The sequence below is a fragment of the Egretta garzetta genome, unplaced genomic scaffold (assembly GCF_000687185.1).
Source record: "Egretta garzetta isolate BGI_Z169 unplaced genomic scaffold, ASM68718v1 scaffold369, whole genome shotgun sequence".
Lineage (NCBI taxonomy): Eukaryota > Metazoa > Chordata > Aves > Pelecaniformes > Ardeidae > Egretta > Egretta garzetta.
This window is the reverse complement of record NW_009260837.1, coordinates 54,385-68,103: the sequence shown is the minus strand read 5'-3', so window position 1 is coordinate 68,103 and position 13,719 is coordinate 54,385.

The following is a 13,719-nucleotide window of genomic DNA, read 5'->3' as shown; positions in this document are numbered from 1 at the left end:
CCTTTTTTTTTTTTTTTTTAATTTGGTCTCAACTGTGGTTTCTTGGTGCATGACCTTATGTAGCTTAAGACTGACTGAACAAGCAATTGCAATCATATATTTTCAGTAAGTTTTTTTCATTTAATCTGATTCAGTGTGTTGTGTTGAATGGATAATGCGCAATGCTATATATAGGGAAGAATTTTTACATCGTGTTTTGCTATTCATGTTGCTATTGCTGTTCATGGTCTCGTATAGGCAGAAATGGCCCATGGTTTTTCTTTATTTTCAAAAATAGCTGGAGACTAATTTATTAATGATAACCAACAGTCAGCATCTTGAGCTGTTTGAGTTACTCCACTATTTACCTGTACTTCTCTAGGAAGGATGATGTAATTTATCAGAAAATGTTGGCTTCTTAGTACAGAGAAACATGAATGTAGGAAAGGATTAAGGTAGACCTGGTCTCAAGGAAGTCTTGGCAGAGCTCACCTAGCTGGAAGGATCTTGAAAGTGGGGAGAGCTGTGGCCTGAGGTCAGGATACAAGTGTGACCATGGAGAACAATGTGTGGAGGGCAGATAACATGGAGCAGGCTAGTCAGGAAACCAGAGGAGGCTTTTCAACCAGATGGAAAGATCTGAATGGATCAGAAACTCCCCCCACCTTGAAATTTAAGCAACAACCTAATTTCTAGCCAAATAAGCAAGCATGGGTTCTATCAAAGTACGTTTTCTTAAATACGTGTGCACATCAACAGCTTTTAAAATTGCTTAGAGCTTCTTATCATTTTACCCTTTCTGTTTAAAATAAACCACCTCTCCCTGAGCGTGGCTACAGGATGTTTCCTGAGGTACGGCTTCCCACGCGAACAGGAGCTGCACCACCCTGGCTGAGCACACGCTGAGATGGCCCTGCTGCATCATGGCGAGATCACACCATGGGGATTCGGTGGCCAGGGTTCAATTTTGAGGCAGTTGGCTGGATGACCTATAAAAATGGCATTATGTATTTATGTTATTATTACCCTTCTTTCTTCATCTGTAAATATAGAATGAGCAAATAAACTCCCTTACAGAACATTTCTAGTGATGAAAAGCATCATAAAAGAGCATCGCTAGAGAGCCATACTGTGAGGCAGAAATAGTCTGAAACTTTAGTTCCGTACGCTGGATTGCATCCTATGAGCGCTACAAAAGCAAAGAAATTTGATATTAGGAAACTTCCTTTTGACCGTTAGGCACCATAAGCTTTCTGCTTGCAGGGGACGTTGGCAGATGGCTGCTAGCCAACATGTGAAAGGCGTTTCCCATGTTACAGACATAAGGAATACTGGCTACTTCTTCACAGCTTCCTTTTATTCTAAAGTTGCATTCTCTGCTAAGATCGTATTCCAGGCAAACTCAGTCAGATCCTCCCTCTTCCTCAGCACCAGCTGAAGGCATGGCCCTGCTGCGCTGCCCGTGGCATCAGAGGCACGGCAGAAGGAGACCGTACGCGGTCTCCATGCTTTGGGAGCAGCCAGCGCAGGGGCACGCTCTGCAAGATGTTATCACTGAGGGCAGCCCAGATCTGCCAGCCATTCCCTCACTGACTCCATGGAGTTGCAATAGATTATCTGCACAAGCTAATGTAGCCCCGAGACCATACAAGCAACATAGAAAAGGTTCATTTTTCCCCCCACAGCCCCCATGGAAAGGCCCTTCTGCCAGGATGAGTGTTCAGGCTGAGTGCAGGTTCCAGGATTTACCCTTTCAAGAAACAAAATGAAAGTTTTTCTTCCTTGCATAAAAATTGGCTAGGTTAAGATGTGTGGCTATTAGTAAAAATATCCTATCTCTTCAACTAGTGTAAACAAAACGAGCTTCCTCCTGCTGTGTCATTCAGATGTTCATGTGTATCACAAAAGGAGCAGGTAAGCTCTGCCTAGATGTTACAGGCAACTACAGGCTTTAAAGGGTTATAGACTCTTCAGCAAAAACTAAAGCATGGTTTAATAATTAACTTGTACAAGAGATTGAATAGGTCCAGGGCAAAAGTTGAGTTTATAACCATCTATATTTTAAGAAGCAGGTCAGGTTATTATTCTCTTGCCTTCCAAAATGAAGGTCTCCTTCCTAATCCATTATTCCTCAGCAGTGCTTTTTCAGGAGAGAAACCTACTTGCCAATACAACAAGCGTGTTACACGATTCAAGTGCTACATCATGAAGAAAAGAGTTTGCACAGCTCCTACAATCTTGTTTTGACTAAAGCTAAGGGGTGGCTTTATTAGCCGCCCAGTCTTAGTGTATCCTCCACAGCACAGGCACCCAGGGAGCGCTCCATGGGCTGCAGAAGCCTCTCTGGGATGATATTGCTGCCAAAAGCGGGACTTTATTCCCACTCACAGCTACCCACTGCCACCACCTCCTGATCACGTGCGGTGGGAAAGCTCCAATCCCTGACTGAAAACAAACCTTGCAGAAGGAAGATCTGTCAGATCAGCGAGTCGGTCTCAATCCCCTGTGGCTGCACTGCGCGGGCCGAGCTGGCGCAGGTGAGGTGGCAGGAGCACACAACCCAGGGGGGTGAGGGGGTCCCCCCACTGTCAGTGGCACCTTGGCCTTAGGTCTGCTCAAGCAGCTCCTGCAGTCCTCACTCAGTGTCAATTTAGACAATTTCAGGTTACACAGACAACAGGAAACTGGTAAGATTTATGTCTATAGAAAAATGCCTTTATTTCCACAGAACTCTACTGTTCGAGTAGCTTGCACTTCTCCATCTTAATTACGTAAATGAAGCAGAAAAAAGGGCTTTTTATCTCTACCAATTTTCTTCCATTTTTAGTTTAGCCTTATTTCTGGGAAAATTTGTGCAAATATTTATACAAGCAAATAGTTACCACCGGGAACAATCCTGACTCATAAATAGACTCTGTCGGTCAGAATCTCTGTCTGGTGACAAGGAGGATAGGCATCTGCTCGGAGTACTGCTATTTCACGTTCTGCAGACAAGTGATAAAAACAACCTTTTTTAATGGGAGCAATTAATTCAACCACTCAAAGGTCATTTCAGCCTAGGAATTCCACCCACCAAAACTATGGAAACAGGATACAGAATGGCAAACATTACATCATCAAAATTATATCGCCTTAGAATACCCTTGTGTACGTGAAACAGGAACCAGCAGCTTTGGCAGAGGATGACATCTTCTCTAGACATCACATACACTACCGGGCTCCTTGCTGTGTCCTGGGAGTTCATAGCAAGCAGATCGTATATCCACAGGTCATACAATCTTCCATTGTTTTTAAATTACTTCGGGGGTATCTACAACTCCAAGCTTGTTGTCTAGTTTAATTTTTCTTGAGTGGTGATGTGGAGACTGATACAATCCAAGTAAAAACAGGATTGTTTAAGGAAAGAAAGAACAGGTTTTATGAAAGTTGTTCAAAGACTGATAAAATCTGACGACTTGCTAAGAACACAGATACTTCTCACCATTGTGTACTAGATCATTAACTGTTTTACTAACAGATGTCAGAAGATGTCAGAATTTCACATTGACTATTTAAATATTTCAAGTTTAGCAGGCATTCAGAATTCAGAAACTTTGAACTACTAAGCCTCTGTAAAGGATCAGATTATTTTCTGCTACAGCAAAACTCTGAAAGTATTAAAAGTATAGAATTTGCTTGAACTTTTTAACTCTGGAGGGATAAATTGAGGAATGAATAACAAATAAAATAAAAACCATCATCTTCTGGTAGTGTGCTGTTTTATTTATTGTTTCTACAGCCTTTGGACTTTGCACTTCCCTTCTCAAGCTGGTTCAACACGCGTATTGATCATGGCACAGAATACAACTTTGCCTGGATATATTATGATTGTATGCGTCTGAGTGAGTGACAGAAAAGTACATTGCCTGAGATGAGACATGGTCTGTATGTAAATTCTACAACAGTTCTTCCAAGTAAGCAATCAAGGGCTGGATGGACCTCTTTCCATAGTTCCTCTAGTTTCATTACTGATGAAATACAACATAAAATATTTCAGTAAAAAAAAAAAAGGGGCTTTTCCTCCTAATTCTGTAAAGTCTCTGCTACTTCCTTTTATCAAAAGTATTACAATGTGGCTTTTTCTACCCTATCTTTTAAAAGTCTGAGTGCCTAGTCCTAGCTCAGTAAACCTTTCACAGTATAAATCATCCTTACTTTTTTTTTTCTCTGCCCAATATACCTTTGCACCTCTGAAATCCGGCTGCTTGGCACACCACCTTCCATCACAGCAGGTGGTTACGTATACATGTGTTGGTGAAGAAACCTGACCACGTACTGTCTGTGTCCTCAGCATTCGGCCTAGTGAAAATCAGAACGTGATAGGTTCATAAATTGTTTCCTATGATCTAAACTGATCTGTCTAAAGTCTGCTCTTTGGGATTGTTTTGTAATTGCTGTCTGGAAGCTTCTTTCCTGGTTGCTTCCTCCTCAGCCCTGGCATGAGCCCCATCTCCTGACAAGTGTCTTCCCAGCAGAGAAACATTGAAGAGTCTTTTACCTTTTGCTCTCAACTTCATGCTGAGCACAGAAGGTTGGAGGAGGCCGCTGAGGGGAAATAGGAGCCCTTTCTTCTCCCTGGTTGTGTCCTGTCCCTGCAGTACTCCCACTGGCTGGCATCCGGGAAAAATCAATGGCTCTGCTGTGCATCGTGACACACTGGTGCAAATAGCGAAATGCAGCTATGTGAGTCTAATCCTGCGTAACTTAGCCCATCTTCTATCCCTTTTGTCTACAAATCAAGCTAGACTACTGCAGGCTCAGCGCCCTCATAGTGTAAGTATAGACGACCTCTGAACTCAGCTGCCAGGACCTGTGCCTGGTTCCACACTGGCAGAAGCCTCGAGTCATTTTACTGAAGCTAAAGAGTTACTAAACAGCCGCGAAGGAGGCTGCTGGGGCAGCCACAGGGCCTGTCTGCTCATGGGGGGAGGTTACAGTTATCTGCACTGCGCTGGGCCGTACCAGACATACCTGAGTCCAGATGGCTAATTGTCCCCTACTGCAATCTCAGCCTGTATTTCCATAGATCAGAAGTTTTCTCTATATTAAGCATTCAACCCCACGGGCAAAAATTCCAAAAGTTCTTTATGCATGTGCTGGGCCCTCTGCCTTATGGAAATTCATGATGCATTATGAAATTACTAGCAGAAACCATCCAGAATCAACAGGAATGACAGGTGAAACTCACAATTTCCCTTGTTTTACTGCTCTCTTATGATCTCTCCTTACTTTCACGATTAGCACCGCTATTGATCTCTTACTGGCTAGCATGGAGAAAACGCTATTGGAGCTGGCAGTTTCTAGCGATATATTTGACAGTCTGCCAAAAGCTTTGCAGTAGAGTAAACCTACCAGGTTTGGGGTTTGTAGTGGTTTTTTCAGTGGTACTAGCCCATACCCCATCAATGGCGGTAACAGGAGGAAAATAGTACCGATAATGCTAGGAAAGAGCACATGGACTAGACACTGGTATGGGAGTCATTTTTAGGTCACTCGCCTTTCCTGCAACCCCACTTTTGAGGTCTCAGCTGGCAGTGAAGGGCTCTGCTGCTGACCAGGTGGCAGCAGTGTTGCTGCCTGCGGAGCTCCCTGATGACACTGAAGCCGTGGAGCTCCGCAGCGGTGGGTGAAGAGCTGACCTCTGCAGCACCCACTGGGTGGGCCCCCCTCACCGCTCAGATGAATCTGGCTGCCAGCTGAAACTTTGCCAGGTTCCTCTACCTACAGCAAGGAGCTAACCCACTTGAGGTGTGTGCACGGACTTTCACCTCAGGTTTTCCTTCCTGCCATCCTTCTGGTTACTCAAAATGTCAAATGCGGAGGCATAAGCCCTTTTCTAGGATTGGAAATTGGTCTGTTCCCAGAAGTCTCTGTTCTCGAAACTCCATGATCTGGGTGGGAAGGAGCTGCTCACAGCACCAATACTCTGTGCAGGCTGTAAAGCAAGTGTCATGAGTGCAGGAAAGTGCTGTCAGAACACGTTTTTAGGCAAGGCTGTTTTTATCCTCATGATTCCCAGGACCTAACTCAGTATCTCCCCTTTCTTTCCTGCATCCACTGGTGCCCAGAGAAGATCTTTGCTGGGTCAGCTGTGAGATCAGGCTGAGGCTTTTACAGGCAGTTCCCTGTCCTTCTCTGTTGAGAAGCAGGACACTTGTCCAACAATTAAACAAGCAAGCTGAAATTATGTCTCATTATCACAATCCTCAATATACTTTCAGTATAAGGTAATATTATTGAAGTTGGTGCACTGAAGATGAATATATGTGCCATTTTGTGTCACCCAAGGCAAACAGAGTGACATGCAGCTGGATGATTGAGACTTCTCGCTTTCTTTGAGCAGCAGTGTCTCAAAGAGCTCCTTCCCCCACAACCGCTCCTGATCCACCTCCCCAGCTACATTTTGGTGGTAAGAGTTTGCTATGGCTAACAGCTGACAGAACGCAATGAGGAGAGGTCTGTGGAAAGGGACAGCCAGGCAGCATTTTCACAACACTGGGAGTGATACCTCCCTAGTACACTTTCAACATTGAAAAGGCTATTTACTGGCCCAAATCTGCCCAAAAAGACAACATCCAGACAGCACCCAAAAAAAGTTTTAGCCCTAAACACCAGTCATATAATACTTAACTATCATAGATCATCATCATACCTCTTAGGAGCTTATAAATAGAAAAGTCCAGCAGCATCACAGAAACCCTTTTACCACAGTGACAGGAACAGTGTTAATAGATGTGTGCTCCAGAAGGGCCTGCAGACCACCTGCTCCGCTACGCAGTACAAGAAGAGTACTTACCAGAGGAGACTTCTCCATCAGGGTGGCCAGGTGAGGGGCTAGTGCTGATTTCTTTCCCTCCTGCTGTAGACCTAGTATCAAAGACGTTTCAGTATAGAATGAGGTCCTGCTCTTATCGGTCAGTCCCAGTGCCCGTGATAGCTTTGATAGCTCGCTGATGTCAGCTTTAAAATGTGGCATGAGAGTGACTCCACGAATTGTCCAGCCTGTTCCAGTACAAACAAGTGGCTTCTGAACAGTCTGGTTTTGTCCTTGTCTTTCTCATAGCGTCAGAGAGCCTTCATGAGATATTCTTCATGTGGCATGGATTTGCATACCAGGTGTCACATTCCTTAGCTTTTCCTTTCACAGCTTCAGTGGTTCTTCGCAAAGACATCCCAAATATCCACTTTTTCCAGAAGGCACACTGTGCCAGGCTTCTGCACTGTTGTTGGTAGAGGTAAGTGGCGTGGCAGTCCCTAACAGTGTTTGCTGCGAGGTTGGAGTGTGCTCTGCTATCACCCTAGGAGCGCGCCACTGCAAACAGATCCATCCTAACCGTGCACCAGCATTTATGAAGACAGGCTGAGAGAGTTGGGGTTGTTCAGCCTGGAGAAAAGAAAGCTTCAGGGAGTCCTGATTATGGCCTTTCAGTACCTAAAGGGGGCCTATAGGAAAGATGGGGAAAATCTTTTTAGTAGGGCCAGCTGTGTCAGGACAAGGGGTAATGGTTTTAAACTAAAACAGGGTAGGTTTAGACTGGATATAAGGAAGAAATTCTTTACAATGAGGGTGGTAAAACACTGGAACAGGTTGCCCAGAGAGGTAGTGGAGGCCCCATCCCTGGAAGCATTCAAGGCCAGGTTGGACGGGGCTCTGAGCAACCTGACCTAGTTAGCGGTGTCCCTGCTCACTGCAGGGGGGTTGGACTAGATGACCTCTAGGGGTCCCTTCCAACCCAAAGCATTCTATGATTCTATGATCTAAGTAGGGAGCTGTCATCTGGTCAGCTTCCCCCCAGAGCAGTATTGGGCACAAAGGGTGAACCCGTGGGGCAGTCCTTGTGCAGTACTGGCAGGGCAACATAGCAGCTGGAAATGCATCTCCTGAGCCAGGGAAGTTGCAGTGGCCTTGATGTGCTTTGAAAGAGCAACACGGAACACCTACTGCCTTGCCAGCTAATGGTGGTGTAGTACTGCGGGGTCATCTCAACACAGCAAAACTAAGCTGAGTAAGCCCTCTGCCCCCCACGCAGGAGAGCTGAGAAGGTACGCTTTTGATGTATGCCCTTTAGAAGCTGTAAACAAAAAATGCATCTGTGGAAAAGTAGAAGAGATTTACTGATGATGAACCTTTTTTGATGCAGTAACAATTTGCATGAGTTTTTATACCGTAGCAGGCACTAGTCAAGCCCTAACTCTCACATTTTGTTGCAGACTTTGTAATCATCTTCTCGAAATAACCAGCCCTGTACCCTTGGTTTTCCTCAGGCAACGTATGGAATTACAACATAGAGAAAGTCACTGATAAAATCTAAGCCATGATCAACTTCTGACATACTATGTAAATGTTTGTAGATAGAAATATATTAATCTGCAGTGGTAGAACATTGCTTTGTACTGGTGTTTGGTTTTGGGTTTGTTTGTTTGGTTTTTTTAATAGGAGCAAAAGCAGGATTGATACAAGGAGGAAAATTACATTTATTTTTTTGGATATATCATGAAAGTAAAATCTGGCTTTCCTGGGCTTTTTTCCTAATACTCTGCTAATTCTGCAGTTGGCCGTAGTGTCTTTCAGGAATAGCAGGACACTGCACAATTCTTTTTGGATGCAAAAGTGTGCAGAAAAGGTCTAAACCCAATGAAACGTTTTTGTATTTTAGTGTCTGGCCATAGCTCCTATAGCTGTCATAAATTTTTGATCTTGCAAGAAACAGCTGGTGCAATAACCTTTAACTAAGTCAGAAAGGGAAAATGTTGATGCAGCTTGACTCTTGGAAAATTGTCCTGAAATTGTACACAGCATTAAGGTATCTGTTGTTTTCCAAGTGTGAACCATATGTAAGATGCAATAGTTCTTCCAGTCTCTGATGGAATCTGAATTTTATCTGTAACGATTGAACAGACACCTTTCGTGATGTCTACAGAAGGAGAATAACTCAATTTTCTGACATTGTAGAATAATATTCACAAGCAAGACTTTGGCATGATAGGAAAAGATTAGTTTCAAGCAGAACCTTTTAATCCTAGAAGTTCAGGGAGCGTTGAAGTAGAAAGACCTGGGCACCAGAGCAGAATTCACCTTGTTGGTACGGTCAATTAATCCAGTGCCGCAAAAGCTCCTATTTCTTTCCACTGACTTTAAAGGATGACCAGCACAAATATAGGCATCTACACCATAGATGTTTAAATCAAATACATCCCCACTGCACTCACTGCTTGCCCAAATAGGGCTGAGCACAGCGACCTGGTGTGAACTGCGCCAAACCACCACCCATGCCAGCAATTCCCAAACTGAGGTTGTGACCCGAGCCGGAGCTGCTGGGGCCTTTGAGTGGAGCCACAAGCCTGACAGAAATGCAGTTGTTCGTGCCGATATTTTGTGATTCTGAACCTGACAGATGTGGAGCTGCAGGTGGAAAAGTTGAGTACTGCGGATCTGGTCCCAAAATAGTTGGTTACCCTGATCAAACACACTTGCTTCAACTAGAATGGAAATTTTGTGGCTATCTTAGGAAACAAAGGGGCCCCCGTTAGATTTCATTGTTGTCCACTTTGTTCCTGAATGCTTTTCTGGTCATGTATTAAATGGAAAGAAGAAAACGGTGGCAGCAAGATGTTGAAGGGAGCTGCTTTATAAAGGAAAATGTCTCCTCTCTAAAATACTCACATAAAGAAAGGGGAGGGAGGCATTTGAAAGCACCCAGGATACACTGTACGTAGAATAATGGGACATAAATGGAAGGAAGGAAAGCCAAAGCTATTAAATTATGTTTTGTCTGTCCTTGATGTTGAAAATTGTTATTATTCAGCAGAGTCCAGTCCATATTTGTTTTGTTTTAATGTCTGGAATACTTTGGATTTCACCCTAATAATCCACTCTGTTCTAAATGTTTATACAGCATGATTTACTACAATGTGGATGTGTAATTATAGCGATGATTAGACAAAACATCTTTGACAAGAAAGGAAAACAGTAGTTAATAATGTTTTCCATCTGTTTGGTAAAACCTCACTTAAAAAAGAAAGAGCCCCTTAGCATATAGCAGGGTCCAAGGCAACACCTATGCGAGTATATGACAGCAGTATAAATGCCTAATGAATTCATTCTGATCATTGCTCACACATTTTTGAAAGCACTACCATCTGTTTTATAGATAAATATTACAGTAATTAATGTCAGCACATGTTTATATTATATCATTTCCAGAGTCTTATTTTAGAGTTAAGACCTTTTTCTTTTCGGGGAGAATAACGGCATATTTTAAGCTATTGGCAGGAAATGCAATGTTATTAGGATAAAATGAGTGAATTTCAGTAATGTCTCGCTTCTTTATTGGAAAACTTTAGAGCATTTAATGCTTCTGTTCTTCATTAAAGGCTAAATACTGGGTCAGTGCCTACTCATGGAAAGCCCAAAAGAAACTTAAGCACCATTGAATGAGGTAAAACTATAGCGGATAATACCATGAAACCTCTGAGCTCCTGAAATTGGTATTTTAAGTCCCTGTGGCACCCTCCTGATGACTGAGCATTGAGGGTTTATTACTGCCTGGCACTGGGCACTCTGGCTCCAGATTAGCAAATGATCCAGGTTTAAATGAAATGCATGGCTTACCTCTGGTAGAGTCACATCCCTCCAGGGCTCTTTTGTTTCTTGCTCTTTGGAAGGCCCTGGTATTGTTGGGTTTGTCACTAACGATGCATTTGCCTCACATGCATTGCAAGAAAGCAAAATACTTTCATAAAAATTGCGCTGCTTTCCCATCCAAAATGCTAGGAAAGATGTCCGCAACAGTGCAAGCCAAAAGAGTTAATCTGATTCTCATTTAAGACTTCTTTTTACATGATGTGCCAGTCAAAGGCTTGGTGAAAAAAACACTGAGGTCAATTTAAAGACTTTTGTTGACTTCTTTGGGCTTCAAATAAGGGTTTATCTCTACTTGTGCTCCAAGAAAAATATGTTCCAGATGCACAAAAACGTGGATGACAGTTCTGAAACAACTGTTTTCATTGTGCTCGTTATATCGATAACTTTCTCTCCTTCCCAGTGAAGTTGAGTCATGGCTGAACTTTTCTTGTTCTGTTGCCAATACTCCATGCACCTGTACAGGGACCTGCTATTTGAAAATCTTTGCCCAGTGAATGCCTTTGACATTGGTGAAATTTGTTTCTGATATGGTTTCAGTTACGTCTCTTGTTCTCTTTCTAGATTCCATGCTGCCAGTTCCACCTTTCATATGAGTATTGATATTGCACTTCAGCATGGTATATTAGTATCTCACATTTATTTGACTTTTATCTTTTATTTTATTTTTTATTTTTATTTTATTTTTAACAAGAGCTGCAGCAGATACTGCAGTTGCCGAATCTAGTTGAGATTTAAGCATCTCTGGAGAGACTTAAATCTTCTAACACTACTCAGTACAACCTGAGCCGCCAATAGATTTTCCTGGATGTCTTCCACCATGGATTCCACTTAAGCAAGGTTCCTAAGTATCCATCTAAGTTTCCAACCAAGTAATTGCTGCTAAGATGTCTTGCAAAGAAAGCTACTCCGTGCTTATTTCCATTAGAAATAGAAATAACTGGAAAGGGCAAAAGAATTGGAGACTAAAAGGCGAATGAGAAATAAATAGCAGCTCTATCTGCTTGCAGAATGAAACTGTTTTCCCCTGAATATCAGTTACCGGGTAGCTAAAAATTCATTAATTGCTGGGTGCTTGGAAGAGCTTCCTGAGAGATGATGTTTTTCTGGAGGACGCAATGTCCAAACGTTCAGCAAGATATGGTTGAAATACAGAGAACTCAGTGCACACCATGGGAAAATATCTACAAGGATCCAATCTTCTCTTCTCAAAAAATCCAAAAAGTTACCATAATTTAAAAAAAAGGCCAAGAAATCTGGCAGCAGTTTGTCAAAGGCTACTGAATTAGGACATTGCTTTCATCCCTCTCACATCCAGTAAGTGAAACAACCAGCTACCAGCTTCCTCTCCCACTCTTTCTCTTCCTTTCCATAGTGGTGATGGTGACTTTGGAAGAGTAAACTCCACAAAGACCGGAAAGCCAGTCTAAAGTTAGGAGGGGCTTTGCTGTAGTGGTACAAAAAAGAAACAAAAAATATTTTGAAGATCAATTTATAGTCAACACAGTTGCTGGTGACACATAGGGACTGGATTTTGTGCAGAGACCAAATAAAAAAATTCACACTCATACCTAGAACTGACTTATTTTATCCTCTGAGGGAAGGGGAGGGAAAATGGCAAAGTTTCAGAAAATTTGCTTGTATCATGACTGTGAGTCTCCTGCAAAGTTCTGCTTGAGATTTAAACTGCTGCCAGCCATGAGAGGTGTTCAGCTCTGGAGTTATGGAGCAAGCTTTTAAATACACATACATTCACGCAACCCTTCTGCCCTTCTGTGTCTCCTTCCTTCAGAGGATGTTGAAGGATGAACTATTAAATGTTATACAGTAGCCCCAAGAGTTAGGGACTCCCTCCCCAAGAGGGAGCACCGTAGCTGCTTAGCAACAAATGATTTTGAACAGGAGCTTAGAGTCGGAAGTAGAGAAGGGTATCATATACCATCATATACCACTGAAACAGCTGAGGGATTTGGGTAGGTGGAAAGTAATGATGTGTGTGGGTCTTGGCCACAGTATTGGTGTTGACACCACAAAAGTAGTTTAAGCTCCCTGATGACCATGGGGAGTGAGGGTCTCAGTTTTGTGTCTTATCTGAAATACGGTGAGTGCCTTCCTCGGAGCAGGGCTTCTCAGTATAGGCCTGGGATGCTCATTCAGTCTGCCCTGATGGGAGACCCCAATCTATCAAATTGCCCGTGCCATTTCCTAAGCTTGTTCTCTAGAGATTTTCCAGTCACATAGTAACTTGGATTAATTCTGCTTGTTTGAAAGGGCAACTTAGAAACTGCTTGTAAGGTTCCTTGGTTACAGAGGAAGTCTACTCCCTTGCTGATATCAAACGATGTGCATGCAAAATGTATCACAGTGACCAATGAAAATGTTATGGCCATGTTTTGCAAACATTAGTGTGCGCAAATGGAACAACTGTTATGACCTTTGGCACTCCTGTGTTACACACCTAAAATGTAAAACAGGTTAGCTTTTCTGACTGTATGATTTCGAGCATCCCTAATACATGAAAAGAAGAAGAGAAAAAGCAGACAAAACAGTGGATGTACTCAAACTGTACAGAATAAAGGGTTATTTCTGTAAGTACATACAAATATGTCAGTCAGGAAAGCAGAGTCTGGAGCAAAAAATCCAACATTACGCTTACAGATCCAGGAAAGCTTCCAATTGCTTTACCTGCCTGCTTTCTATTTCAACATTCAGTTACACACTCTCTCTCTAATAAAATAAAGACCTGGGACTGGACTCCTAAGTCAAAACTCCCATTTAACAGAAAAGTCTGAACTATGAAAAAAAACCCAAATTCAGCCCAAAGGAGTTGTCATCTTGTTATTTCATTTCTCAAGCGAAAGAATGTCAAGAGAATGATCCAGCAATTTCAAGGTTAGCATTACCAACTCTTCCTATATCACAGCTGCTCTCCGTTATTTTCTGAATAGAGTATGACTGTGTGCTTGTTACTGGTGTATTTCTGTATAAATCTGTTGATTTAGTTCAACAGCACCCTGGAAGAATAAGCAGGACATACGACAGCAGCTGGAGACTGCAGA